The following is a 27,401-nucleotide window of genomic DNA, read 5'->3' as shown; positions in this document are numbered from 1 at the left end:
TCAGTGTGTTTGCTTAGGTTATAAATCTGGTTTGTATTTTCAGATGTCCATCTTCATTGTTGCAGATTTCAGGAGCTCTCGACATTATGGCCTCCATATGGAATGTGGTTCTGTTATTCTGCTTACAACTACTTAACTTCCTGAATGAGGACAATGCTCATGTGTAAGAAAGTATTTACTATGCTTTTACCATCTTCCATTTTATAAATTAAGTGGCAAATGCTTTGTTTTTTTTTTGTAAATCATGCCCATTTGTCAGTGCAATCATAGCAGTCTTTTCAGTAGTTGAACAGAATGGAGAAACTTGTATTTTCTTCCTTTTTATTTTTTCTTGCTGTTTTAGAACCTATATGGTAGCAATTCCTCATCAAATTCATGGAGGAACTATGGAAAAAGTATGTGCCCATCTCCTCCAGCCTAATGAAACTATTTTAATCAACATAACCTTAAACATGGAGAGTGCAAAACTCATTCTTTTGGAGAAAAACATTAAGGAAAAGGATTTCTACAAATGTATTGAATTTAAGGTGAGGCCATTTAAGCAATTATATCAGCTATGTCTAGTGAATATGTTATTTGAAGTCAGCCCATAAGGGTTCCACTTCAGTTCCTGTAATTGACACATTAAGTGTTGCTTAATCTGCCAGAGCTCCAACAATATGTTAATGATGTTTAAAATATAGGTATGATTTATAATTTGGTTCATCTAAAAGAAAAGGAATCTTTTAAAAATTAGTAAATAGAATCCACAGAAATACAGTGCCCTGCAAATATTCTTACTTTCAAGTTAAGATATAGACACCTAATAGTTTCATGAGGAAAGAAGAACAAATGTGACAAGCTGAGAACTATTGGAATATTTATACTCTCTGTATCTATTTACAGTGCATCCGGAAAGTATTCACAGTGCATCACTTTTTCCACATTTTGTTATGTTACAGCCTTATTCCAAAATGGATTAAATTCATTTTTTTCCTCAGAATTCTACACACAACACCCCATAATGACAATGTGAAAAAAGTTTACTTGAGGTTTTTGCAAATTTATTAAAAAATAAATGAATTTAATCCATTTTGGAATAAGGCTGTAACATAACAAAATGTGGAAAAAGTGATGCGCTGTGAATACTTTCCGGATGCACTGTATCTTATTTTGGGACATGATTAGGAAATAAAGCGTAAAGGAACAAGTATCAGAAATTAGTCTTTGTACTTTAGAAAGTCATCATATGCTTACTGTATATGTTAAGTTTCCCAAGCCCATACATAGTTCAGTAAGTTTCACGTCCATTTGACCACATTATGTTGTTAAGGAGAACTCAGAGTAATACAAAACCATAAAGACAACAGGTACAAATGAGCATAACTTTGACAACAAATTCTTTGAGTAAAACCATTGATCAAACCTATATAACACAAAGTGTTTCTGGTTAAATGTTAGGCAAATACAAACATTTATTGAGCTTTTATTCAAACAACCTGTTGACCAATTGCAGTGGTTTTAAGTTCAAAGATTCTAAAGCTGATGCCTGGTTGCCAAGCCTGGAAGCTACTTCTACAAGTTAGTGTTGAGCCCTGCTTTGACTTCCATCCATCCATCCATCCATTGTCTCCCGCTTATCCGAGGTCGGGTCGCGGGGGCAGCAGCTTGAGCAGAGATGCCCAGACTTCCCTCTCCCCGGCCACTTCTTCTAGCTCTTCCGGGAGAATCCCAAGGCGTTCCCAGGCCAGTCGAGAGACATAGTCCCTCCAGCGTGTCCTGGGTCTTCCCCGGGGCCTCCTCCCGGTTGGACGTGCCCGGAACACCTCACCAGGGAGGCGTCCAGGAGGCATCCTGATCAGATGCCCGAGCCACCTCATCTGACTCCTCTTGATGCGGAGGAGCAGCGGCTCTACTCTGAGCCCCTCCCGGATGACTGAGCTTCTCACCCTATCTTTAAGGGAAAGCCCAGACACCCTGCGGAGGAAACTCATTTCAGCCGCTTGTATTCGCGATCTCGTTCTTTCGGTCACTACCCATAGTTCATGACCATAGGTGAGGGTAGGAACATAGATCGACTGGTAAATTGAGAGCTTCGCCTTGCGGCTCAGCTCCTTTTTCACCACGACAGACCGATGCAATGCCCGCATTAGTGCGGATGCCGCACCGATCCGCCTGTCGATCTCACGCTCCATTCTTCCCTCACTCGTGAACAAGACCCCGAGATACTTGAACTCCTCCACTTGGGGCAGGATCTCGCTACCAACCCTGAGAGGGCACTCCACCCTTTTCCGGCTGAGGACCATGGTCTCGGATTTGGAGGTGCTGATTCTCATCCCAGCCGCTTCACACTCGGCTGCGAACCGATCCAGAGAGAGCTGAAGATCACGGCCTGATGAAGCAAACAGGACAACATCATCTGCAAAAAGCAGTGACCCAATCCTGAGCCCACCAAACTGGACCCCCTCAACACCCTGGCTGCGCCTAGAAATTCTGTCCATAAAAGATATGAACAGAATCGGTGACAAAGGGCAGCCCTGGCGGAGTCCAACTCTTACTGGAAACGGGTTCGACTTACTGCCGGCAATGCGGACCAAGCTCTGGCACCGATCGTACAGGGACTGAACAGCCCTTATCAGGGGGGCCGGTACCCCATACTCTCGGAGTACCCCCCACAGGATTCCCCAAGGGACACGGTCGAATGCCTTTTCTAAGTCCACAAAACACATGTAGACTGGTTGGGCAAACTCCCATGCACCCTCCAGGACCCTGCTAAGGGTATAGAGCTGGTCCACTGTTCCGCGACCAGGACGAAAACCACACTGTTCCTCCTGAATCCGAGGCTCGACTATCCAACGGACCCTCCTCTCCAGGACCCCTGAATAGACTTTTCCAGGGAGGCTGAGGAGTGTGATCCCTCTGTAGTTGGAACACACCCTCCGATCCCCCCTTCTTAAAGAGGGGGACCACCACCCCAGTCTGCCAATCCAGAGGCACTGTCCCTGATGTCCATGCGATGTTGCAGAGGCGTGTCAGCCAAGACAGTCCTACAACATCCAGAGCCTTGAGGAACTCCGGGCGTATCTCATCCACCCCCGGGGCCCTACCACCAAGGAGTTTTTTGACCACCTCGGTGACCTCAGTCCCAGAGATGGGGGAGTCCACCTCTGAGTCCCCAGGCTCTGCTTCCTCATTGGAAGGCATGTTAATGGGATTGAGGAGGTCTTCGAAGTACTCCCCCCACCGACCCACAACATCCGAGTCGAGGTCAGCAGCGCACCATCCCCACCATATACAGTGTTGACACTGCACTGCTTCCCCTTCCTGAGACGCCGGATGGTGGACCAGAATCTCCTCGAAGCCGTCCGAAAGTCATTCTCCATGGCCTCCCCAAACTCCTCCCACGCCCGAGTTTTTGCCTCAGCAACCACCAAAGCCGCATTCCGCTTGGCCTGCCGGTACCTATCAGCTGCCTCCGGGGTCCCACAGGACAAAAGGGTCCTGTAGGACTCCTTCTTCAGCTTGACGGCATCCTTCACTGCCGGTGTCCACCAGCGGGTTTGGGGATTGCCGCCACGACAGGCACCGACCACCTTACGGCCACAGCTCCGGTCAGCTGCCTCAACAATAGAGGCACGGAACATGGCCATTCGGACTCAATGTCCCCACCTCCCTCGGGATGTGGTCGAAGTTCTGCCGGAGGTGGGAGTTGAAGCTACTTCTGACAGGGGGCTCTGCCAGACGTTCCCAGCAGACCCTCACAACACGTTTGGGCCTACCACGCCTGACTGGCATCCTCCCCCACCATCGAAGCCAACTCACCACCAGGTGGTGATCAGTTGACAGCTCCGCCCCTCTCTTCACCCGAGTGTCCAAGACATGTGGCCGCAAGTCCGACGACACGACCATAAAGTCGATCATCGAACTGAGGCCTAGGGTGTCCTGGTGCCAAGTGCACATATGAACACCCCTATGCTTGAACATGGTGTTCGTTATGGACAATCCGTGACGAGCACAGAAGTCCAATAACAAAACACCGCTCGGGTTCAGATCAGGGGGGCCATTCCTCCCAATCACGCCCTTCCAGGTCTCACTGTCATTGCCCACGTGAGCATTGAAGTCTCCCAGCAGAACGAGGGAGTCCCCAGAAGGTATGCCCTCTAGCACCCCCTCCAGGGGACTCCAAAAAGGGTGGGTACTCCGAACTGCTGTTCGGTGCATACGCACAAACAACAGTTAGGACCCGTCCCCCCACCCGAAGGCGAAGGGAGGCTACCCTCTCGTCCACCGGGGTAAACCCCAATGTACAGGCTCCAAGTTGGGGGGCAATAAGTATACCCACACCTGCTCGGCGCCTCTCACCGGGGGCAACTCCAGAGTGGTAGAGAGTCCAGCCCCTCTCAAGGAGATTGGTTCCAGAGTCCAAGCTGTGCGTCGAGGTGAGTCCGACTATATCTAGCCGGAACCTCTCAACTTCGCGCACTAGCTCAGGCTCCTTCCCTTCAGAGAGGTGACATTCCACGTCCCAAGAGCCAGTTTCTGTAGCCGAGGATCGGACTGCCAAGGTCCCCGCCTTCGGCCACCACCCAACTCACACTGCACCCGACCTCCTTGGCCCCTCCCATAGGTGGTGAGCCCATGGGAAGGGGGACCCACGTTGCCTCTTCGGGCTGTGCCCGGCCGAGCCCCATGGGTGCAGGCCCGGCCACCAGGCGCTCGCCATCGAGCCCCACCTCCAGGCCTGGCTCCAGAGTGGGGCCCCGGTGACCCGCGTCCGGGCAAGGGAAAACGTCGTCCAAAATTGTTTTTCTTCATAGGAGGTTTGTTTGTTTGTTTGCTTTGACTTCCTTCCATATTAATTTCACAGTTTCATAGATGTTCAAAACAATGTTTTATAAATGATAATACAAGATAAACATATTATATATTGAATATCCTTAGCTATTATAATTAAGAAGGTCAATTCATTTTCAATACAAAAAATACAGACTTATCCTGAGAGTAAAATCCCCACTGATGAGCTTTACCGAATAACTGATATACAAAGATTGATTCAAAAACTGTGAAAGCAGTTGGTTGTAATTTCCACCCATGTTTTCATGCAAAATAGAATCAAAGTGAATTAGGGCTTAGTCATTAGTGTAGTTATCAGACCACTGGCAAAAGGCACAAGTTAAGTTAGCAAAAGTGCTAAAAAGTATTTTTGTCCAGTTTTGGGGGGACAGGTGACAGTTGACTTCAGGGTGATGCTCTGTTGTGCTCCTCCATGGCATCAGGTATGCAAAACACAGAAGTACAAAACAAAATAACAATTGTCATACAAATCTTTTTCATCATGTATTGTTTTGATTTTTATAGGTTCCAATGAGCAATAAATTTGTTGGACATATCGAGATGAGTCTGAGGGGTGAAAGCTTTGAAGTTGTAGACAAGAAAAAAGTACTTATTGCCCCATTTAAGTCAATGACCTTCATACAGACAGACAAACCCATCTATAAGCCAGGACAAACAGGTACAATGCTTGTTTTGTTAATTTATTACATTTATTCATTTCTTACTTTTCTAGAGGCTTTTTGTACTGTTTTTCATTATTGTCTTTATATTCTGAACTCTCAAATGCTTAAATTGTATTATGTTTATAAACAAATGGCATGCTGTGGTCAAAAAGCTGAGCAGAAGCCCAACAATATTAGATTTGCCTTTACCTATACCATAATATTATATATTGACCCAAGGATACTGTTATTTTTTAGTACTCAATACAGGCTTTGCTGCCAGGATGTCTGCAGAGATGCACAGATGAGATTCAGACTTGGCTTAACTAATCTTCACACCATTAACTTAAAAAGAAATATAATTTGCTATTAAACCTTTTCATTATTAATCACTGAATTCAAAAAGGGCAAATTGTTAGCTTCACACTGAAAAGCAAAAAAGGACTGAAACACCGTATTTCACTCGATTAGACTTTTATCAGGTATGGCCTAAAATATGATTTACTGCAAATGTGAGAAAAGAGCAAGCTGCGAGGAAACAAAAGGATAATAAAGAGTGGAAGGCAAAAGTATGTCTGAAAGGCGGCTTACTTGAAGAGGTGAATGACAAAAATCAAATAAATTATTGGCTTTCTGAATTTGGCAAAATGAGAATTAATTTTCTGCATAAGTTTAGCTTCTGTAAGTCTTTGATCCTTATAAGTTTTATGATCTGATTGTTACAGAAGACCAGTGCAGAAGGAGAAACTTTTACATCAAGGACCAGGAGACAAAGATTCAAGATATATTTGGAAAAGAATAGTCAATATGACTAGAGGTCAATAGGTCTGAGATGAAAATTCAAAAGAAAAAATCAACCAAAATATTATCTAAAAGCTTAGATGTCTAGAATGGCATGGTGCCAGATTTTATAATGGCTCTATGGTAACATTATAGATCATGACTACATAAGGCCACGTGCCAAGTCCATATGATCAGCAGCAGGCATTGCTACCACAAAGAATACCGCAGCAACCTTAATAAACACAACCAAAATATAGCATCCATCCATCCATCCATCCATCCTCTTCCGCTAATCCGAGGTCGGGTCGTGGGGGCAGCAGCTTGAGCAGAGATACCCAGACTTCCCTCTCCCTGGCCACTTCTTCTAGCTCTTCCGGGAGAATCCCGAGGCGTTCCCAGGCCAGCCGGGAGACATAGTCCCTCCAGCCTGTCCTGGGTCTTCCCCATGGCCTCCTCCCGGTTGGACGTGCCCGGAACACCTCACCAGGGAGGCGTCCAGGAGGCATCCTGATCAGATGCCCAAGCCACCTCATCTGACTCCTCTCGATGCGGAGGAGCAGCGGCTCTACTCTGAGCCCCTCCCGGATGACTGAGTTTCTCACCCTATCTTTAAGGGAAAGCCCAGACACCCTGCGGAGGAAACTCACTTCAGCCACTTGTATTCGCGATCTCGTTCTTTCGGTCACTACCCATAGCTCATGACCATAGGTGAGGGTAGGAGCGTACATTGACTGGTAAATTGAGAGCTTTGCCTTATGGCTCAGCTCCTTTTTCACCACGACTGACCGATGCAGAGCCTGCATCACTGCAGACGCCGCACTGATCCGCCTGTCGATCTCACACTCCATTCTTCCCTCACTCGTGAACAAGACCCCGAGATACTTGAACTCCTCCACTTGAGGCAGGATCTCGCTCCCAACCCTGAGAGGCCACTCCACCCTTTTCCGGCTGAGGACCATGGTCTCGGATTTGGAGGTGCTGATCCCCTCCTCGAACTCCTTATCGTGGTGGAGGGGTTTGCGTGTCCCAATGATCCTAGGAGCTCTGTTGTCCGGGGCTTTATGCCCCTGGTAGGGCCACCCAAGGCAAACTGGTCCTAGGTGAGGGATGAGACAAAGTGCGGTTCAAAATAACCTCCTATCATGAATAAAAACTTTGGACGACGTTTTCCCTTGCCTGGACGCAGGTCACCGGGGCCCCCCTCTGGAGCCAGGCCTGGAGGTGGGGCTCGATGGCGAGCACCTGGTGGCCAGGCTTGCACCCATGGGGCTCGGCCGGGCACAGCCCGAAGAGGCAACGTGGGTCCCCCTTCCCATGGGCTCACCACCTATGAGAGGGGCCAAGGAGGTCGGGTGCAGTGTGAGTTGGGTGGTGGCCGAAGGCGGGGACCTTGGCGGTCCGATCCTCGGCTACAGAAGCTGGCTCTTGGGACGTGGAATGTCACCTCTCTGAAGGGGAAGGAGCCTGAGCTTGTGCGCGAGGTTGACAGGTTCCGGCTAGATATAGTCGGGCTCACCTTGAACCATAGCTTGGACTCTGGAACCAATCTCCTTGAAAGGGGCTGGACTCTGTACCACTCTGGAGTTGCCCCCGGTGAGAGGCGCAGAGCGGGTGTGGTACATACTTATTGCCCCCCAACTTGGAGCCTGTTCATTGGGGTTTACCCCGGTGGACAAGAGTGTAGCCTCCCTCCACCTTCGGGTGGGAGGACGGGTCCTAACTGTTGTTTGTGCGTATGCACTGAACAGCAGTTCGGAGTGCCCACCCTTTTTGGAGTCCGTAGAGGAGGTGCTAGAGGGCATACCTTCTGGGGACTCCCTCGTACTGCTGGGAGACTTCAATGCTCACGTGGGCAATGACAGTGAAAATATAGCATTAAAGAAATAATATCACAAAATAAATCGTAATTGTAATAGTATGTAAATATCCAAAATGTTAAAGACATATACTGTAGATCAGCCTTACTATGATCAGAAGAGATGAAATGTACAGTAACAATTTCAGAATCTTAGAAGAACTTGAAGCATCTGATATGCTTTTTGCTGAAGGCTGAATGCTGCAGACAAGCACTAGCTATGGAGAGCAAGTTGACAAAAGTAAGGCCTTGAGGGCTTTTCAGTAAGGTTTTCATATAAGTTGATTTTAAGCTTACCTCTAGAGCAGAGAAAAGCCAAGCAAAATGACACCTTTTATTGGCTAACTAGAAAGATTACAATATGCAAGCTTTCGAGGCAACTCAGGCCCCTTCTTCAGGCAGGGGCCTGAGTTGCCTCGAAAGCTTGCATATTGTAATCTTTCTAGTTAGCCAATAAAAGGTGTCATTTTGCTTGGCTTTTCTCTACATTCATAATGGCTAACACGGTACAACACCCTAGTACTCTAGAGCAGAGGTAGGCAAAGTCGATCCTGGAGAGCCGCAGTGGCTGCAGGTTTTTGTTCCAACCCACCTTATTAATGAGAAGTCAATTATTGCTAATGAAGCACTTATTGCTCAAGTGACATTTTTCTGCTTCATTTTAGTGGTCTCGCTTGTTAAGGTTCCCCACCCTTAATTGCTTATTTCAGTCTTAAACAGCAGCATTTGCTGTTTTAATGGCTCCTTATTAGCAATAAAATGTAAATGACAAAGCAACCAGCAGTTCTCCTTCTAACTTGTTTCATTTACATCTGTGTGGATTCATCATCCACGATTTGGTTTAATAAAAAACTTAAGAGAAAAATGTGACAGACTGAAAATGATCTGTTTTAAGCTTCAAATCATAAATGATCCTTTGTCATTTGCATCTTATTGCTAATAAGGAGCCATTAAAAACACTGAATGCAGCTGTTTAAGACCAGCAATTAAGGGTGGGGAACCTTAACAAGTGAGACCAATAAAATGAAGTAGAAAAATGTCACTTGAGCAATAAGTGCTTCATTAGCAATAATTGACTTCTCATTAATAAGGTGGGTTGGAACAAAAACCTGCAGCCACTGCGGCTCTCCAGGACCGACATTGCCCATCCATGCTCTAGAGATTGCCAGACCTCAGTGCCTGAATTTTTATCCACATGTGACTCCAGGAACTTAACAGTACATTCCAAGGTGTATGTGTGAACATAACCAAAAAAAGTGTCCGATGAAGTAAGCAAACAATTAATTTTTTTAAGTTATTGGTTTAGGAAATTAGGGAGCTATTTTGTATTTAAGACAATAAAGAAAGCTACTAATCTAAATTATCACCACTTTCACCATCAACCAAAAGGCGCAGTGTGCTTTAGCAATAGTGAGCTATGGAGAGTGGGTACAATGTCTGACCATAACTAAGGTTTACACAGCTTTCTGAATTATTAAAAATATAGTGATTGGTTCACACATTCAATTACTTTAACCCACTTGCTGAAATAACTACTTTTGTATTGAGCACACTGTGTCTAACTGCATTGCTCCGCATGATGCTAGCCAAAAGACAACATGGCTTTTGTTTGCTGATTGCATGTACTAGGTGATTTGTCTGCTTAACATATTCATATCCTGTGATAACGTCTTTATTTGTAGAGGAATATTTAGGGCACAATTAATTAAATTAATACAGAAAAAAATAAATGTAATGTGAAATGTGACACTAAGCAAAAACACATTGATAGCTGAGTATAAATAATTAAATATATCATAAAGTATTTATGTTACTTATTTCTATATGTATTGAATTATTTCTTCATTTCATTATTTCAGTGACATTACACAAATAATTTAAAAAATTAAAATTGTCTATTTCACCTGTCAGAGTTGAGAGGGTGGGCTCTAGTGAGTACTGTGCTTTGATTGGTGAAACATCGATAAAATGTGCATAAATCTTTGTCCATCCAGTGCTACATTTATAGACAGACACTGCATGTCAGATGCAGACTCCTGAGAGAATGATAGACTCGGGGCTTCTTGAATTAAGGTAGCCTTTTTGTGCAGTAATTCTAGCCAACATTTTCTTACACTCACATCAATCACAGATACGTACAGTCACAACTTTGAGCATGCATTTTGGGAATCCTGTAGCTCATATCTATGTACCAAGTTGGAACTAGAAGGATCCACTCTACCGATGATTGAAAAATCAAAATACAGTATTCACTAGAATCCACCCTCTCAACTTTGACAAATAAAGATGAAACCTTTAATTTCAAGCATTATTTCATGTAGTGTGTTGTTTCACTAAAATAAATACATTAAGAAGTAAATTAAATTAATATATAAAGAAATAAGTAACAAAAACAATGTTTCATGACACCTTTAATTATTTGTGCTCACATATCATTGTGTTTTTTATTTATTTATTGTCACATTTCACAATACATTTATTTCTTTCTCTATTAATTTTCTCAGAAATATTCCTCTGTGTCTTTAAAGCTAATTAACTTTATGTTATATAGTGCCAGAGTAAGACTACAGTGTTCAGCCAAACCTTGAACTTTAATGGGACTCCTGATTATCACTGAATATTTCACTTACAGGGTGCTGTCAAACCCATACAAAGAACCAATTTATGCCACTTTTCCATAATTACCAGGAACAGGTATAACCAAGAAACCCTTTGGAGTCCTTGCCTGTAATGGAAAAAAACAGCATTCAGGCAGTCCATGTGGTCTCAATGCCTGGTGGTTCCTGATAATGGTGGAAAACTGTTATTAATGTCTCAGTCAACCTAACCTATGCTCTTCTGAACCTGTTTTATCCAACTTCAGGGTCAAAGGGAGCCAGAGCCAATCCCAGCAAGGCAGAGTGCAAGGGGAGGACCGACACTGCATGTGTCACTAGTGTATCACGGGGGCTACTCAAGCCCATACCAAGTGTCTGTCATACTGGGCCAATTAACAATTTACAGTGGTCCCAAAATACAGTATACATCTTTTAGATGTGGGAGGAAAAAGAACATATAAATATATATGAGAATGGAAAAACATGCCAATTTACTAAAGTTCAGAAACAAACTCAACCCCCTTGCAGCTTTGAGGCCTGGTTGTAAAACATAGGTAATATTGTGTTATTTCAGGCATAATCCATTAATCAAAATATACAGAAACTTGCTATGTAATTAAAGTAAACCTCAGGACATTCAGCATTAATGTTAGCAGTGCACCGTCTATTGGAATGTATTTTGTAACGCACTGTGATGGGCAGTCATGGCCATTACCTGGCCGAGACGACACCTCAATGGAAGGACTGGGGGAGAGAGCATCGGTTGGGTAGTACCTTACCTGGGCGGCTGTGGCTCCATGAACTCCCATAGGGCACGCTTGGTATTGGAGTTTGGTACAGCCAAGTTGGGTTCTATGCGGAGCCCTACATTGGGCTTTCACCACACCTGGGAGTGATTCCAGGTCTGATTAATGAGCCACCTGGAACATTCCTAGGGCCAACATTAAAGGAGCTGCCTCACTCCAATTACAGAGGCAGAGTCAGGAGTAAGAAGGACGAAGCTTGCAAGGGAGGTGTGGAGGGCAGAAAGACTGGGAAAAGGATGGAAGGAAGAAAAGAAAGGACTGTGAATTGTGCTGTAGCGCTGTATGTACTGCACTATGCTTTGAGAGGTGAGGAAGAAGCACTTCCTCAGCTGTAAATAAACATGTGCTGTGCTGAACTTGTGTCTCTGCCTGCCTGTGTTGGGTTAGGGCGTCTATACACACCCTGGTTGTCCACAGCATGTAGTAATAAAATCATTGCATTTTTAATTTCAACATCACAAACATTAGCACTGCTTTTACAAGTCCTGTACCAAATGACATAAATCAGGGACATAGCAACTGACCAGATACACAGACACACACAGGGACACATGTCCTTTTATTAAGGTGAATATCAAATGTTACTATAAACAAATTGCAAATTTCATTATTTTCATGATAATTCAACACGTGCCTTTAATTAAAACATTAAAATTACAAACTTTAAAGATCTTACTAAAGCTATCGTTAGATATATAGTGTAGAATGAACAGGTGAACTTGTGATTCAATAGTTATGTTCAGAATTTCCCAGACACTTTCCTAGTTTTCCCCCAGTAACCCAGTTTTAGGTTAACTGGCACAATAAAAATATACCTTGTGATGAACTGGCATTTAATTCACAGTTGTTTTTTGCCTAATGATAGATGCTGCAGTAATAGAGACCGGCTCTGTGTGACTCTGTATTGAAATAAGTATATTAGGAAAAATAGATTAATATACTATATTAACAGTCCCTATTGTTCTTATTGAATATGGCATACAAATAAGCCTTTTTTTTCTTGCTTTGTTTCAGTTAAGTTTCGCATTTTTGCAATGGATGAAGATTTTTTACCTGTTAATGAAAAGGTAAGAAAGAAAGAAAGAAAGAAAGAAAGAAAGAAAGAAAGAAAGAAGAGCTAAATCTGAATTAAATAGATTTATTGTATTAGCTATTGACTTTTTTATTTCTAGCATCATTCATTAAAGAAATGTACTAAATGAATACTATAATATTTAAATGTCACTAACTATCTAAAATATAATTAAGTTGATTTCAACATGATTTACTAAAAAGAATATTTTATTTTTCAGTATACAACTTTGGAACTAAGGGTAAGTTAAATAATTTACTTTCTTTACTTACTGATGATCTCTTCAAATAAGCTCAGTGCATATACCTCAGACAATCAAATGTAGGCACTTTATTATATACTTAGTTATAACTAAACTGTTATTAGATCTGTTAGGCAGACAGTATGGTATATTGGTAAAACAAGAGCCTTAAACCTCAAGTTTAATAATTAATAATAATTTTTTGCATTTATATAGCGCTTTTCTCACTACTCAAAGCGCTCAGCAATTGCAGGTTAAGGGCCTTGCTCAAGGGCCCAACAGAGCAGAGTCCCCTTTGGCATTGACGGGATTCGAACCAGCAACCTTCTGATTGCCAGTGCAGATCCCTAGCCTCAGAGCCACCCCTCTGCCTTGTTTGCACAGTTAATCTTCACATCTGACTCAATGTGTGACATTTCAGTACTACTACTAGGGTCTACTTGAATAAAAAGCCAATCCTCTTTAATAAAATCCCTGTGTGCGTCCAGGAGTCCATGTGTGTGTGTCTTCTGGTGAAATGCACATGCATGGGGCACGGTGTGATGAGCGATATTACTGTCAGAGAAAAAAACAGCCGTTTTACAGAAATACAAACCAGTATTACTGCGAGAGGAAATTAAAGGTACACAATACAGTGACGCATATTACAGCCACATACAAGCTAGTATTATTGTCAGAGAAAATTAAAGGCATATTACCGACGCGCACACCTGTATTACCGCCAGAGAAAATTAAAGGTATATTACGGACGTACAAGACAGTATTACTGTCACAGAAAATTAAAGACACATAATACACGGTGGCAGCCCACGAAGAACGGTCAGCTCAGCAACTAAACATCAACAAAAGAGAGACTGAAAGACAAAGAAAAATATGACCAACAAACAGAATGAGGTTAAGATCCCTTTCCATTTAATATAGACTGTTCCTACTAATGTTTATGCACTACTGTTCTAGCGCCCGTTATTGCTTAATGACTAGTAACTTATAAAGTTCAAAAAAACATTGTATCAACCAAAAGATAAAGTAATACATGATAGTTGCCATATTTATAGCATCATGTCAGAATGTTAACAAATGTGGTGACATGACTGAACTTAAACTTGTGTTGCACAAAAACAATATAGCAGTAATAAAAATCAGCTTTTAAATTGCCAAACCAATTGTGAAATTGACTTTGAAAATGAGACGTTTATGTATAAAAACCCCAAAACAAGCTACAACACACTTTTAACTGATGCTTTTATTATAGTCCTGTTCTGATTATCTGATAAGATGTTCAGTTTTCTAAAAACTGGGATCATATTCATCTTAAAAGAATAGAGTGTAAAACATATCACAATTTTTTAAACACATTGTGGTGTTCCCTTTGGGTCGCAATGATTTTTCCAATGGGTCTGAGAAATTTCATGCAATCACCTTTACCAGCATCTTGTCTTATAACCACATTCATGCACTAACTCATTCTGATGACTTGTCTTATGAAGTGAAACATTTAAGCTTAAACACACTCATTTTTTTTTAGATAACAGACGGAATGTTGTGGCTTTTGTTGTTCCCTGTTTCCAAGAATTCCGAAGTCAATGCTCTGATTGTAGTCTCTTATCTAATTATCCCTTTTATGGAAAGCCTGAAGTATGGCCCACTTGTAGAGATGGATATCTAAAAACACCAAGTTTGACATTAAAAGACAAAAGCTTCACCTATTTTCTGGTATTATGAGGAAAAAACATAATTACCATTGTCAGGGATGAATTAGGGAAGAGGTAGTGTTGGGCTTGAATTATCATTTGTGTCCCACCTAGCTGTTCTCTGAGGACCACAGAAAAGCTGGTATATAAGATCTTAGGAGTAGCCTTGACTTGAATATCGTGCAGCACTAGAACAGCAAGTAGTGCAGGAGTATCCAGGTGTATAAGCATGTGGACAGCCACAAACGTCACAGAAATAGCATCCTCAAGAGCATTATAAAGAAAGATAATTTGCAATGTCAAAGCTTAAAATTATATTTGTTAGCTATCCCAGCATAACACAATAAAATTAAAAAATAAAAAAAAATATCAGCAGGCTTAACTGTTGACCAGTTTGCAGATACTCTAGGCACTTATCAAGCTACCAGTAAACGTCACCTAATGCCCAGCAAAGAGGCTGTCAAGTGAGTTATTGTAAAAGGTTTTCATTGCTTCACTGACGAAAGACTGTTTCAATGCAGAAGTGATTTATCAACAACAACATTGTGTTCAGATATGTAAACTATACAGAATCTCTATCAATGTGTCAAAGAACAGTTTGGATTTTTTAAAGTTTCTGTGCAAAGTTGTTGTCAACAACATTCAAACAACCAATTAAGATGAAATGTTTTCACTCATGATCTGCTTCTTTTTGTGATCAACTTTTTATTAAACAGGAATAAATGAACATAACATACAAAGTAACCCAACCCACCCTCTCCCAACTAACCTAAGCCAAGGGATTATTTAAAAAAAAGAATAAAGGAGTTGCAGCAGGGATTCAATTGCATTACTGGTTGCTAGCATGCGGTGATAGCGCTTTGCTTTGCTGGAAGCACCATTAATCCATGCTGCAGACAACTCCAAATGTATTAAATTGTACAAGGAGGATTGCCAGTTGTTGACAGTGACGCATTCAGGTGTCTTCCAGCGGGAGGCAATAATTAGTTTGGCTGTCAAGATACCCAGACAGAATAACTTGCATTCAGAGTATTTGAATGGAAGCCTAGAAAGGTCTAAAAGAAAAGGTTTTAAGGTAACAGAGGGATACTACAGGAAAGAAAGGAAAACAGTAGATGACATACGTGTGTCCAAAAAGAAAAGACAGGGACAGTGCCTGATAAACCAAGAGAACATAATTGACAGAGAGGATCAGCAGTGAGGACCATTAGAAACTGCTTGCAGGGAGTGGGATAGAGTCTGTGTAGAATTTTGAACTGGATATACTGGTAGCTTGAGTCTGTAGAAAAAAACCTTACATTGGAGAGAACTGCCTCCCATGAAAGGAGCAAAGGGAGAGGAGAAAGGTCTCTGGACCAAAGAGAAATCAAGGGTAGAGGTTTATAGGATGCTTTGCACAGTAAGGATTAGAGGGTAGAGATGGGTATTTTCTTGAGAGAGAAAGAATAAAACAAAGAGTACTATGAGTGCTTTGGTATTGAGGGAAATCCTCCTGATCGGAGTAGAAAAGAAAAGAAAAGTCCTGAACAATTAAACAGCACACTAATTTCAGCATGCTGCCAAGGAGGAAATACACAGGGCTGGCCACCTATTGAAAGAGCAGGGTTATACAATATAGGAGTGAGGGAGTGCCATATTCCAGAGGGTGCAAGTAACTTTTCCACACAATGCCAGGTGCTGATGGCATATGGCAAAATAGGTCAAAACCAACATTTGGTGGCTTTAGACTTTAAGGAGGTAAACAAGGCACCCTGAAGTGAAAGTGGAAAAGGAAGGGAGGATTCTGTAGGGAGCCATGGAGAGGGATGAGGGGAAGGAAACAGCCATGACAAAATAGGGCGGAGGGTGAAAGCCCAATGGTATAGTTCTAGGTCAGGCAGAGCTACACCAGCACTCAATCTATCTCTAACCAGAGTTGAATGTTTAAGGTTTGGTTTCTTTCCATTCCAGAGGAGGCTTCAGATCAGTGACCTAACTTTGGAACAATATTTAGTAGGAGGTTGAAGTGGCAGCATGGACCAGGTGTTTATGGAGGCTTTTGCATCAGTGAAGATGTGGTGATAGTTATTAGAGGATATGTCTGAGATTGAGGCAGAAATATCAACTCCCAAATATGTTATACTGCTAAATACAGTGATGACAGATGGTAGAGAGAACTGATAGCACATATCATTAAATGACAAGAGAGACAATTTAGATCAATTAATTTTGTAACCGGACAGGGCTTTGAAACACCTGAACAGTTCTAGCACGCAAGGGATGTCAGTCGGGGCATTACATAGGTAGAGGAGGATGTCGTCAGCATATAATGATATTTCATAAGAATGGAATTTGAAATTCTAATTGAAGTGAGGAGCTGGGAATTTCGAGTGGTTCAAGAGATACTGTAAGTTGAAGAGTAGAGGAGACAAAGGACAGCCTTGCCTAGCTCCCCTAGTAATGGAAAAGAGACGGGAGATATTTGAATTAGACAAGAGAACTGCAGAGGGGGAGGACTAAAGAGTCTTCACCAGATTTATAAAACTTTGGCCAAAGCCCATTCTGTCCATGACTTGCCATAAGAATTGCCATTTCTTGCGATCAAAGGCCTTTTTGGCATCCAGGGAAAGGAATGAAACAGGGTTAGGAAGGGAGGGAACTGAATTAATGACATGCAGAAGTCTTCTCATGTTACCTGAGGCTAACCGTGAATGTACGAAACCAGACTGGTCAGGGTTGATTAATTTGCTAATGACATTAGTGGCAGGCCAGAACCTTAGCTAGCAGTTTTGTATCCGTATTAATGAGAGAGGGGGTTCTGTAACACTGACATAGAGTAGGATCTTTATCTTGCTTCAAAAGTAAAGTAATAACTGCAATATTAATACTAGTGTTTAAATGGCCAGAGGAGGCAGCTGCACTGATCATCTCAAAAAGGGGAAGGTATAAGTGTTTCCAGAATGTGGAAATTACCTCAGACGGGAGCCCGTCTATCCCTGGGCCTTGCCTGTGCTCATTGAGTCTAGCACCTCTTTAAGTTCAGGCAAAGAGATGTGAGCATCTAGAAGAGAAACCTCTTTCTTAGGCAGATAGGGGAATGGGAGGGTGTTAAGGAATGATTTGATATCTGAGGGAATGGTACCAGAATTGTCAGCAAATAGTTTAGAGTAGCAGTCTATGAATTTATTATTTATTTTCAAGGGATCATTAGAAATTAAGCCACATTTAAAAAAGATAGACGGTATGGAGGTGAACAAGGAATTTTTCTTAATCCTAGCAGTAAGAAGTCTGCTCGAACTGGCCCCAGAGACATATAATAGCGAGCCCTAGTACGGTGGGTTAAGAATTCGGCTCTTTGGATTAAAAGGCAATTAAGTTTGGATCTGATGTTAACAATCAGTAATTCATTTTCTTTATTAACCACAAGGGGTATATTCTTTCTAAGGATGAAAGTTTAAGAGGTCTTTTATTTTTTTGCCAAATGTGAGGAAAAGGAGACAGTAAAGTCCCAAATGAAACATTTAATTACCTTTCAGATGGCATTATCTACAGAGACAATATTGAATGATAAGAACTCCACTAGTTTGACACCAAGTTTGTAAGGTGTGGCGTAGAAAAATAAGAACACCACATCTGTTAGAGCAAATGGAGGAGGATGCTGCAAATCTATAGAGCTTATTATTACAATGGGAGATGTCCGCAGCCAATATGTGCGACTCCTGAATTAAAGCCACGTCCACATTGTGATGGTGGAGGAGATTGAGGAGGCAAGCGCGCTGCTGACCTGAGTTCAGGGCTCTGACGTTTCACAATATAATGTTAAGCTTTGCCATAATTAGACTGAGAAAAGAGACTGGCCTTAGGTAGACACATTAAGAATATCAGACTGTCGGTATAGCATGTCATTTACCCCGGCATGTATTACGATGGTCCCCCCTACCCTGTTTTTGTGCCTCTTGAAGACTGTCGGCTCTCTTCTTGTAACATGTCTTACTTGAGCACCGGGAAAACAAGAAACAAAAGATTTTTGTTTAGGGCAAGAAATATTGAGGTTTTGTAAGATAGAATTTTTATTAACAAATACATCACCCGGGGTTGCCGGCACGGTGGGGGAGCGGAGAGGGTCGAAATGGTTCTGGATGGAGATGCTTATCTGGGCCAATGATGGTGATCTAGTCTTAAATCCCTGCCTGCATAGCTGAAACAGGCCGATTCCCTTGTCATCATCGCTCTGAAGGGGCATGGAGGTAAAACTTACTTAGCTCTGAAAGTGAGCGGCGCAGTGTGAAGTCGAGGTTGCTGAATTGTGATGAGCTGTGACAATTTCAGCTGTCAGGGAGGACTCTTTAAGCAGGCAAGTATTCAGTTGTCTCAGGTGCCTCCGTTTGGACAGGAGTTTCTGAATCTTGTTCTCGAGGGCCCAGAGTTCTTCGACAATGCACTGCATCTCACTGTTGGCCACTGTCAACTTTCATTTTGTGTCCTAAGAAAGAGAGAGAGAGGCTTCCATATTGGCACTGGACCCCATTGGAGAATGTTTCAGCATTTTTGGTAAGTTAGTATGTGAAAAATGGAGTTTCCGGCCTGAAGAAGACATCTGTTCTTGGTAACAGTGAGAAATACGGTACAGTTTGTTGATTTAGTAGTAAAAGTAAGGTAGGAGAAAAATGAGAAAAGTGGGTTTTATTGGCGTGAGGAGTTGGAGCTCAAGCCCTAGCCACCCATCATGGTGAAGCATCATGTGTGACTCCCCATAATCTGCTTTTTATAAGTCGTTTCAAGCAAACAGGCAAGTTCCGGGGTCCTTGTAAAAGGGGGGAGCGCTGCCAGTGCGCGGCACAGAGGGACGCCAGGGAAGGGTGTTCAGGCAGCGGCTCTGCCCCTGTGTTTCTGTGTGTTGCAGGATTGGGCCCGGGATGAGCAGTAGGACCTGCTTCAGGGGAAGCCGACCCTCATCGGACGGACCGTCTGGCCAGACGACACTCCGCTGGCAATGGGGCAGCCCCTCAACCGGCGGAGGCTGCGAAGGCACGAGCGGCACTGAACAGCGGGGCGCATAGATCTCGGAGGGGGTGCCGAAGAAGAGAGTTCCAGGGTGCCGGAACGGACCCTGGACAGAGAGTAGGACCCACTTCGGGGTTGAGCCGCCCTAACGGGGTGTGTCGCTCGGACCAACGGGTCTTTGCTGGCAATGGGGCACTGTGGTGCCCGGCGGGCGTTCATGCCCGGCTTTGGATGCCCAGGAGGACTGGAGGAGGGCTTGTGGATCCTCCGGAATCATGAGGGGGCGTCCTCCCTGGTTGCTGTGGGGACCATGGGTACAGAGCTTGGAAGCTCATCCCTGTAGGGGCCCATGGTCACCGCCAGGGGGCGCCCCAATGCCTTGGGAGTGTTGGACCTCAGTACTTCTGCCACACCGGGAAGTGCTGGGGGGAAGAGACTTGGAGACTTGGACTTCCGGTTTCACCGCTGGAGCTTCCGCCACACAGGGGTGTGGCTACGAGCCCCAGGATGCAGGAGGAGCCCTTCCGGGGTGAATAAAAGGGGCCGCCTCCCTCCAGTCAGGGGCAAGAGTCAGGTGGAAGAGGATGAAGCTTGGTGGAGAGGAGTGGAGGATCACTGTTTCAAAGGTGTAAACTGCTTTTTGAAGACTAGTCCATTTAGTTATTTAATAGATGGTTTTATAAAAAGTAGCTTATTACTTACTCTGGTTAAATATTCAGAACTAGCCAACCCACAACGTAGCATACGCCGCATGATTATTAATTGATGGGTGAACACTTCCTGAAAGACACAGTTGTTCAAATGGGGTGGTTTTGAGGATACGACTGTAGGTGAATGAAAAGATGGAACTCTGGAGAGAGCAACATACAATTGTCCGTGACTGAAAACTGGCTCTGTCTTGCGTCTTGCCTGCCATGGTCGGCCGCCTTAGTGAATCTATAATAATAAAAGGCAAAGCCCTCACTGACTGACTGACTCACTCACTGACTCACTCATCACTAATTCTCCAACTTCCCGTGTAGGTGGAAGGCTGAAATTTGGCAGGCTCATTCCTTACAGCTTACTTACAAAAGTTAGGCAGGTTTCATTTCGAAATTCAAAGCGTGATGGTCATAACTGGAACATATTTTTTGTCCATACACTGTAATGGAGGAGGCGGAGTCACGTATCGCGTCATCACGCCTCCTACGTAATCACGTGAACTAAAAACAAGGAAGACATTTACAGCACGAGTCACACGCGGGAACGAAGGTAAATGACGTTAATTTTTGACTGTCTTTTAATACTGTGTGAGCATACATATTAACACATGTGCAATTAAACGTGTGCATTTACGGGGTGATTTCTCAGGCTTAAAAGCTCACCTTTTATCAAACGCGGGAAGAAAGGTAACTGACGTTGTTCACTGTCTTTTAATACTGTGTAACCATACATATTAACACATGTCCAATTAAACGTCTGCATTTACGGGGTGATTTCTCAGGCTTAAAAGCTCGCCTTTTACTAAAAAGGTAAATGCAAAACTATTTTCAATCAGTTTATTGAAACGCTCCCGTTAAGGATTGCAATAACATATTCGCGAGATAAAAGAACGAAGTAGGGGGAAATGGAGGAACAGCCGCAAACAGCGAAGAGCAAAAAATTAATTAAACAATTGAGAACGGAGCGAGTTAAGCATACAAGCATGTTCATAAGGGAAACAAAGCACGGTGTAAAACGTAAGTTTAAATTAAGTTAATAGAAACACTCCCGCTGCGGATTGCAATAACATATTCGCGAGATAAAAGTTTAATGAGAAGACACGAGGTATAAACGAAGCACACGCCGTGGCGCAACGTTAGGGGCAACAGTTTCAACCATTCTATGATCTGCTTCTCGCAACTGAAAGACGGCACATGGCGGATGTTAGCCGACTTGCTGACCGCAACGTTAGGGGCTTCAACTATGGCGCTGACGCAACATCTCAGTGCCAACACTTTGCAGACTCTACTTAAAAGACACGCCCTCCTCACTGGACAGTTACAAAGACCAATCAAACTAACGATGACATCAAGTATTACCCAATCAAAAGTAGGAAAGGAGGCATCTTTATAAAATGCGTGTGGGATGATTTGCATGAGACGCTGCTTTAAAAAAAAAATGATAAAAAAAATACGGGATAAATCCCGTCCAGTATTGATTCAAAACGGGACGCGCAATTTCATTCTCAAACGCGGCACGATTCCGTATTTTAAAGGACGGGTGGCAACCCTACAGTGCCAGGTAACCACCCATACAATCAGATTGTGATTCAGACTAGGAATGCAATGAATGTAATTACCCCGATCTACATACAAGGCGAAAGTCTTGCAACATTCAAAGATGATGGTTTGGGATAATTAGTACTTATTAAGTACAACATTGAACATAAAAGAGCTTATGAAGCCTTGAACCGAAAAAAGCAAGATCTCAGAGATCGTAAAAAAAAAAAAAGGAGGTAATGTCGTTTTACTCGCTGTAGATTTTACTCAAACATTACCAGTTATTCCACGAGGGAGACCAGCAGATGAACTCAACGCGTGTTTAAAATCCATGCTTCTCCCACGCTCGGTTATATGTCGCGTGTTCTCGGGTAGGTGCACCAAAAAATGTATACATTTAAGCATGTAATGGGCAAAGAAAAAATGAGGTATACCCGAAGGCACTGCAGTAGTACTCAATGTAACTTTACTTCTTCAATGTTAATGTTTTACTGTTTAATAATTTATACGCTTCTTATATATTGTTCAAATTCTTTTATGAAAATACCAGTGACAGCGCAATGCACGATAACATGGAGTGAATACACCATACGCATCTGCCCACGGCCGCCCTGGTGTGCGCAGATAGGAGTTGATTCTAAAATAAAATAAACATAAAAAGAGTAATACATTCATCACCCATAAAGCGGATAGCAGACGTGACGTATTATATGTCTACCACATTTCAAGTCAATACGTGAAACGGTTTGCAAGCTACATGTGATTTAAAATCCTGGACAGACCAACGAAAAGCCACGGTAGCAAATTATTGAAGAAGATTTTACTGTTTCATAATTTATATTTATATGAAATGTGCTTCTTATATATTACTTCATATTCTCATATGATAATGATGTTAATGTTGTTTATATTGATTTCTATGTTATTGTAAGTGCATCTATGTGTGTATATGTATGTATGTATGTGTATATATATATATATATATATAAAAAATATATATATAAAAAATATATGTGTATATGTATATATAATATATCTGTATATGTGTGTGTATATGTGTATATGTATATATATATATGACAGCAACACTCATAACAATGACAACACAATTACATTGACAATCATGTTACGTTATTTTTAAAATGTTTCCTTTACTTTTTCATAACCTCTTTAACACACTACTTCTCCGCTGCGAAGCGCGGGTATTTTGCTAGTTATATATATAGATAGAAGATTATACCATAGAATGCACAGTGTAATAGCAAACTAAATGTAAAAACATTGAATAACACTGAGAAAAACACAAGAGTTCATGCAATAGTGCTACAAACCGCTCGGTAAAAATACTTTTTTAAAGAGTTTTAAGCACAGGAAAGAAAATGAACATTTGAAAAATCCGTAATTTAATAAACCACCAAGAAAAGTAACATTACAACAATGCACGCTACGAACCTATCACTGTAAACTGAAGTGAAAACGAAATCAAGCCTGGTGCATTCTTTAACTGCCTTCTCTGCCGTATGCGTCCAGCCCCCTCTCTCATGCGCCTGTGTGTGTGTGTCTCTCTCACGCGCCTGTGTGTGTGTGTGTCTCTTGCGCGCCTGTGTGTGTGTCTCTCTCGCGTGCCTGTGTGTGTGTGTGTGTCTCTCTCGCGCGCCTGTGTGTGTCTCTCTCTCGCGTGCCTGTATGTGTCACTCTCTCTCTCTCTGTCTCTCTCTCTCTGTCTCGCTCGCTGCACAGGGAATGCACAGGGAGAGACTGAAGACGTGCGGAAATCATCGGCGCGCACAGCTGCTTAGTGAATTGTTGGCGGGCGTGGCTCTGTCTTACATCTTGCCTGCCATGGTCTCGCGTGCCTGTGTGTATGTGTGTCTCTCTCACGTGCCTGTGTGTGTGTGTTTCTCTCGCACGCCTGTGTGTGTGGTTTTTTCGTGCGCCTGTGTGTGTCGCTCTCTCTCTCTCTCTCTCTCTCTCTGGCTCGATTGCTGCACAGGGAGAGACTGAACACGTGCGGAAATCATTTGCGCGCACGGGTGCTTAGTGAATTGCTGGTGGGCGGGGCTCTGTGAGTTGGTGGGCGTGGCTCTGTAAGTTGGCGGGCATGGATCTGTCTTGCGTCTTTCCTACCATGGTCGGCTGCTTTAGTGAATTATGTTGGTGGGCGGGGCTCTGTCTTGCATCTTGCCTGTCATGGTCGGCTGCTTTAGTGAATTATATATATAGATTTTTTTTCTGGGCAGATTAAATCATTTGATCAGTCATTCAAACCTAATCATTGGGTTTATTACAGCAGCGAACATGTAATTTACAGTTCAATACCCAATGCAACTGAGACACAATTCCCAAATAAATACATTAATTTAGGACATTTTCCATTTGTGTTTTTAAGTGATTGTTCTAGTTTTTGCCAAATAGTTTTACTTTTAAAGTTACATTCAGTTAACTGAGTAGAGTTCGTGAAATAAGCTATCATAAGCATCTATATATATAATTCACTAAAGCAGCCGACCATGGCAGGCAAGACGCAAGACAGAGCCACACCCACCAACTCACAGAGCCTGCCCACCAACAATTCACTAAGCAGCAGACCATGGCACACAAGACAGATCCACGCCCGCCAACTCACTGAGCCCCGCCCATCAACTCTAAGACAATGGGATACACACAACAGAGCCCTGCCCGCCAACTCTAACCCTCCTCCCGAGTCCACCCTCGCTCTCGAAGCACGCAGCACCTCACCAAACACCACCTCAGTCGCTTTTGTCTCTGTTACAGTCCACTTGCACCTCTGAGCCACGTTGACTTTTCATTGTTCTTTTTGGTTCTGGCTGCTTTTCTATATATAATCCACCAAGTCGCCCGACCATGGGATACACACGCAGACAAGACAGAGCCCCGCCCGCCAACTCTAACCCTCCTCCCGCGTCATGGGGTACGCACAACTGAGCCTCATGTGCCAGCACGCAACACTTCACCAAACACCGCAAAAAGTTTGCCAAACTTTTGCATCTGTTCATGACCACACACTCTGTATACGAACAAGCCAGTTTCCCTTTCGGTTTGTGCGCACCGATGATTTCTGCACGTGTTCAGTCTCTCCCTGTGCATTCCCTGTGCAGCCAGCGAGTGAGCCAGAGAGAGAGAGAGAGCGAGAGTGAGTGCAACACACACAGGTGCATGAGAGAGACACACACACACGCACACAGGCGCGCGAGAGAGACACACACACACAGGCACGCGAGAGAGAGAGACACACACACAGGCGTGCGAGAGAGACACACACACACACACAGGCGCGTGAGAGAGAGACACACACACACAGGCACGCGAGAGAGAGAGACACACACAGGTGTGCGAGAGAGAGACACATGTACACACAGGCACGCGAGAGAGACACACACACACACATATGCACACAGGTGCACGAGAGAAAGACACAACCACAGGCGCGCGCGAGAGAGACACACACACACACACACACAGGCGCGTGAGAGAGAGACACACACACACACAGGCACGTGAGAGAGAGACACACACACACACACAGGCGTGCGAGAGAGAGACACACACACACACACACAGGCTGGACGCATAAGGCAGAGAAGGCAGTTAAAGAATGCACCGGGCTTGATTTTGTTTTCACTTCAGTTTACAGCGATCGGTTCGTAGCGTGCATTGTTGCAATGTTACTTTTCTTGGTGGTTTATTAAATTACGGATTTTTCAAATGTTCATTTTTTGCCCTGTGCTTAAAACTAATTAAAAAATTGTTTTTAGTGAGCGGTTCGTAGCGCTATAGCATGAACTCTTGCAGTGTTAAGTTTTCTCTGTTTTTCAAGGTTTTCTCAGTGTTATTCAATGTTTTTACATTTAGTTCTATGCATTCTATGGTATAATTAACTATATTTGTGCTTAAAAACTTAAAAAAAAAATATATTTACATTTACACACAAACAATTTCCTGTTACATTGGCCTTTGCAATGACAGTTAATAAGGCACAGGGACAAACTTTCAAAAAGATATGCCTGTATCTGCCAAAATCAGTTTTCAGTCACGGACAATTGTATGTTGCTCTCTCCAGAGTTCCATCTTTTCATTCACTCACAGTCGTATCCTCAAACCCACCCCATTTGGACAACTGTGTCGTTCAGGAAGTGTTCACCCATCAATAAATAATTATGTGGCCTATGCTACGCCGCGGTTTGGCTAGTTCTAGATATTCTAGGCATGAGTCTGAACTCATTAAATTAACTAACTGTTGTGCACAAGTTTTGAAGCAGTTATTACAATTACTATTTTGTGCTTGAAATGGTTCATTAACTCTTATTCCAGGATTCCCGATCGAATCGAATTGGGCAGTGGCTTAACATATCTACCAATAGTGGAATTGTGGATCTATCCTACCCCACAACTTCAGAAGCCCCTTTGGGAAAATATATCCTGAATGCATGGCAGGAACAAGAGATCACTCATCAGTATGCTTTTGAAGTTAAAGAATATGGTGAGATATGTACATATATTTGTTTGCTTTGAACAATGAGAAGCATGAAATCACGAGTGAAATATCTATTCTGTTGATTTGGCCAGAAAACCAAGGTGATCCCTGAAAGGGCTCATTTCCATATCACTGCTTGTTCAAGTCACCATATTCACCAGTTTCAAAACAACATCTCAAAAGTAGGTACAAGAACAAATAAGCCATACATTCTATGTTTTATAAGTCACTCAGATACTCTCTTTGGGAACAAGGATCGTATTTATCAAGCGTCCTAAGAATATTTGCACCAAAAGTCACTCCAAAATAAGAATTTGTCCTACCTCAGAGTAGGACATAAGAAATATTTACAAAGTGAAAATGCAGTAGTGCACTTCGTCTTAGTTCCATTTCCAGCTAAGAGTAGAGATTCACGTCTGAGAATGAATGACATCACCATTTTACAGCACCACTTACCGCAACTTGACCCTCATGATGACGTTTTGCATTTTTCTGAATGCTAATGCTGAAGCTTCACCACAAAGATGATAGTAATAATATTAATAGTAATAGAAGAAGAAGGAAAACATAATAAGGTAGGATTTTATGCTGAATTGCATGCAATTGTTGCCATAATGGAACATCATGAATAATATAGTAACAAAAACCAAGATGGAAAAAACAAAACACACACACATGATGAATGAGAGCAATGAGCCTGATAATGGGCACATTTATTTAACAATGAATACTTCAGGGATTGTTCATATGTTGTAGGACCAGCTCATGACAACTACAATGTGATAAAAATTGGGCTGAGTTGATTGCAGGCTATATGTGTACTTAATCTTTTTGTCAATAGCTGTCTCTGGATAGCAGGAGCACATGCTTACACAATGTAACCAACCACAGCAGGCAAAACTTTGTGAAATTACAAAATACACATTTGTGAAGTAATTCAGTAATTACTGCAAAAAAATTCAACACCTTTATGAATCAATGTAGTAATTATTGCAGGATCATGCAATACTTGTTAAATAACGCAATCATTTTTTTTTCTTTGTTCATTGGCAGGAATAAGCTTCTGTACATTGCTGTCCATTAGGAATATTAAAATCCAAGAAATTGGTAAACATATAGTATAAATAATCAGGAATAAAGAAATTTTTAATGTCATATTATAGC

At 42.7% G+C, this 27,401-nt stretch overlaps 1 pseudogene; it reads left to right on the top strand.

Annotated features, from left to right (window-relative positions):
• The window catches only part of LOC114657654 (alpha-2-macroglobulin-like protein 1), a 195,538-nt pseudogene that overhangs the window by 13,139 nt on the left and 154,998 nt on the right, over positions 1-27,401 (top strand).

Source organism: Erpetoichthys calabaricus, chromosome 9, assembly GCF_900747795.2.
Source record: "Erpetoichthys calabaricus chromosome 9, fErpCal1.3, whole genome shotgun sequence".
Classification (NCBI taxonomy): domain Eukaryota; kingdom Metazoa; phylum Chordata; class Cladistia; order Polypteriformes; family Polypteridae; genus Erpetoichthys; species Erpetoichthys calabaricus.
This window is presented reverse-complemented; position numbering and strand designations above follow the sequence as displayed.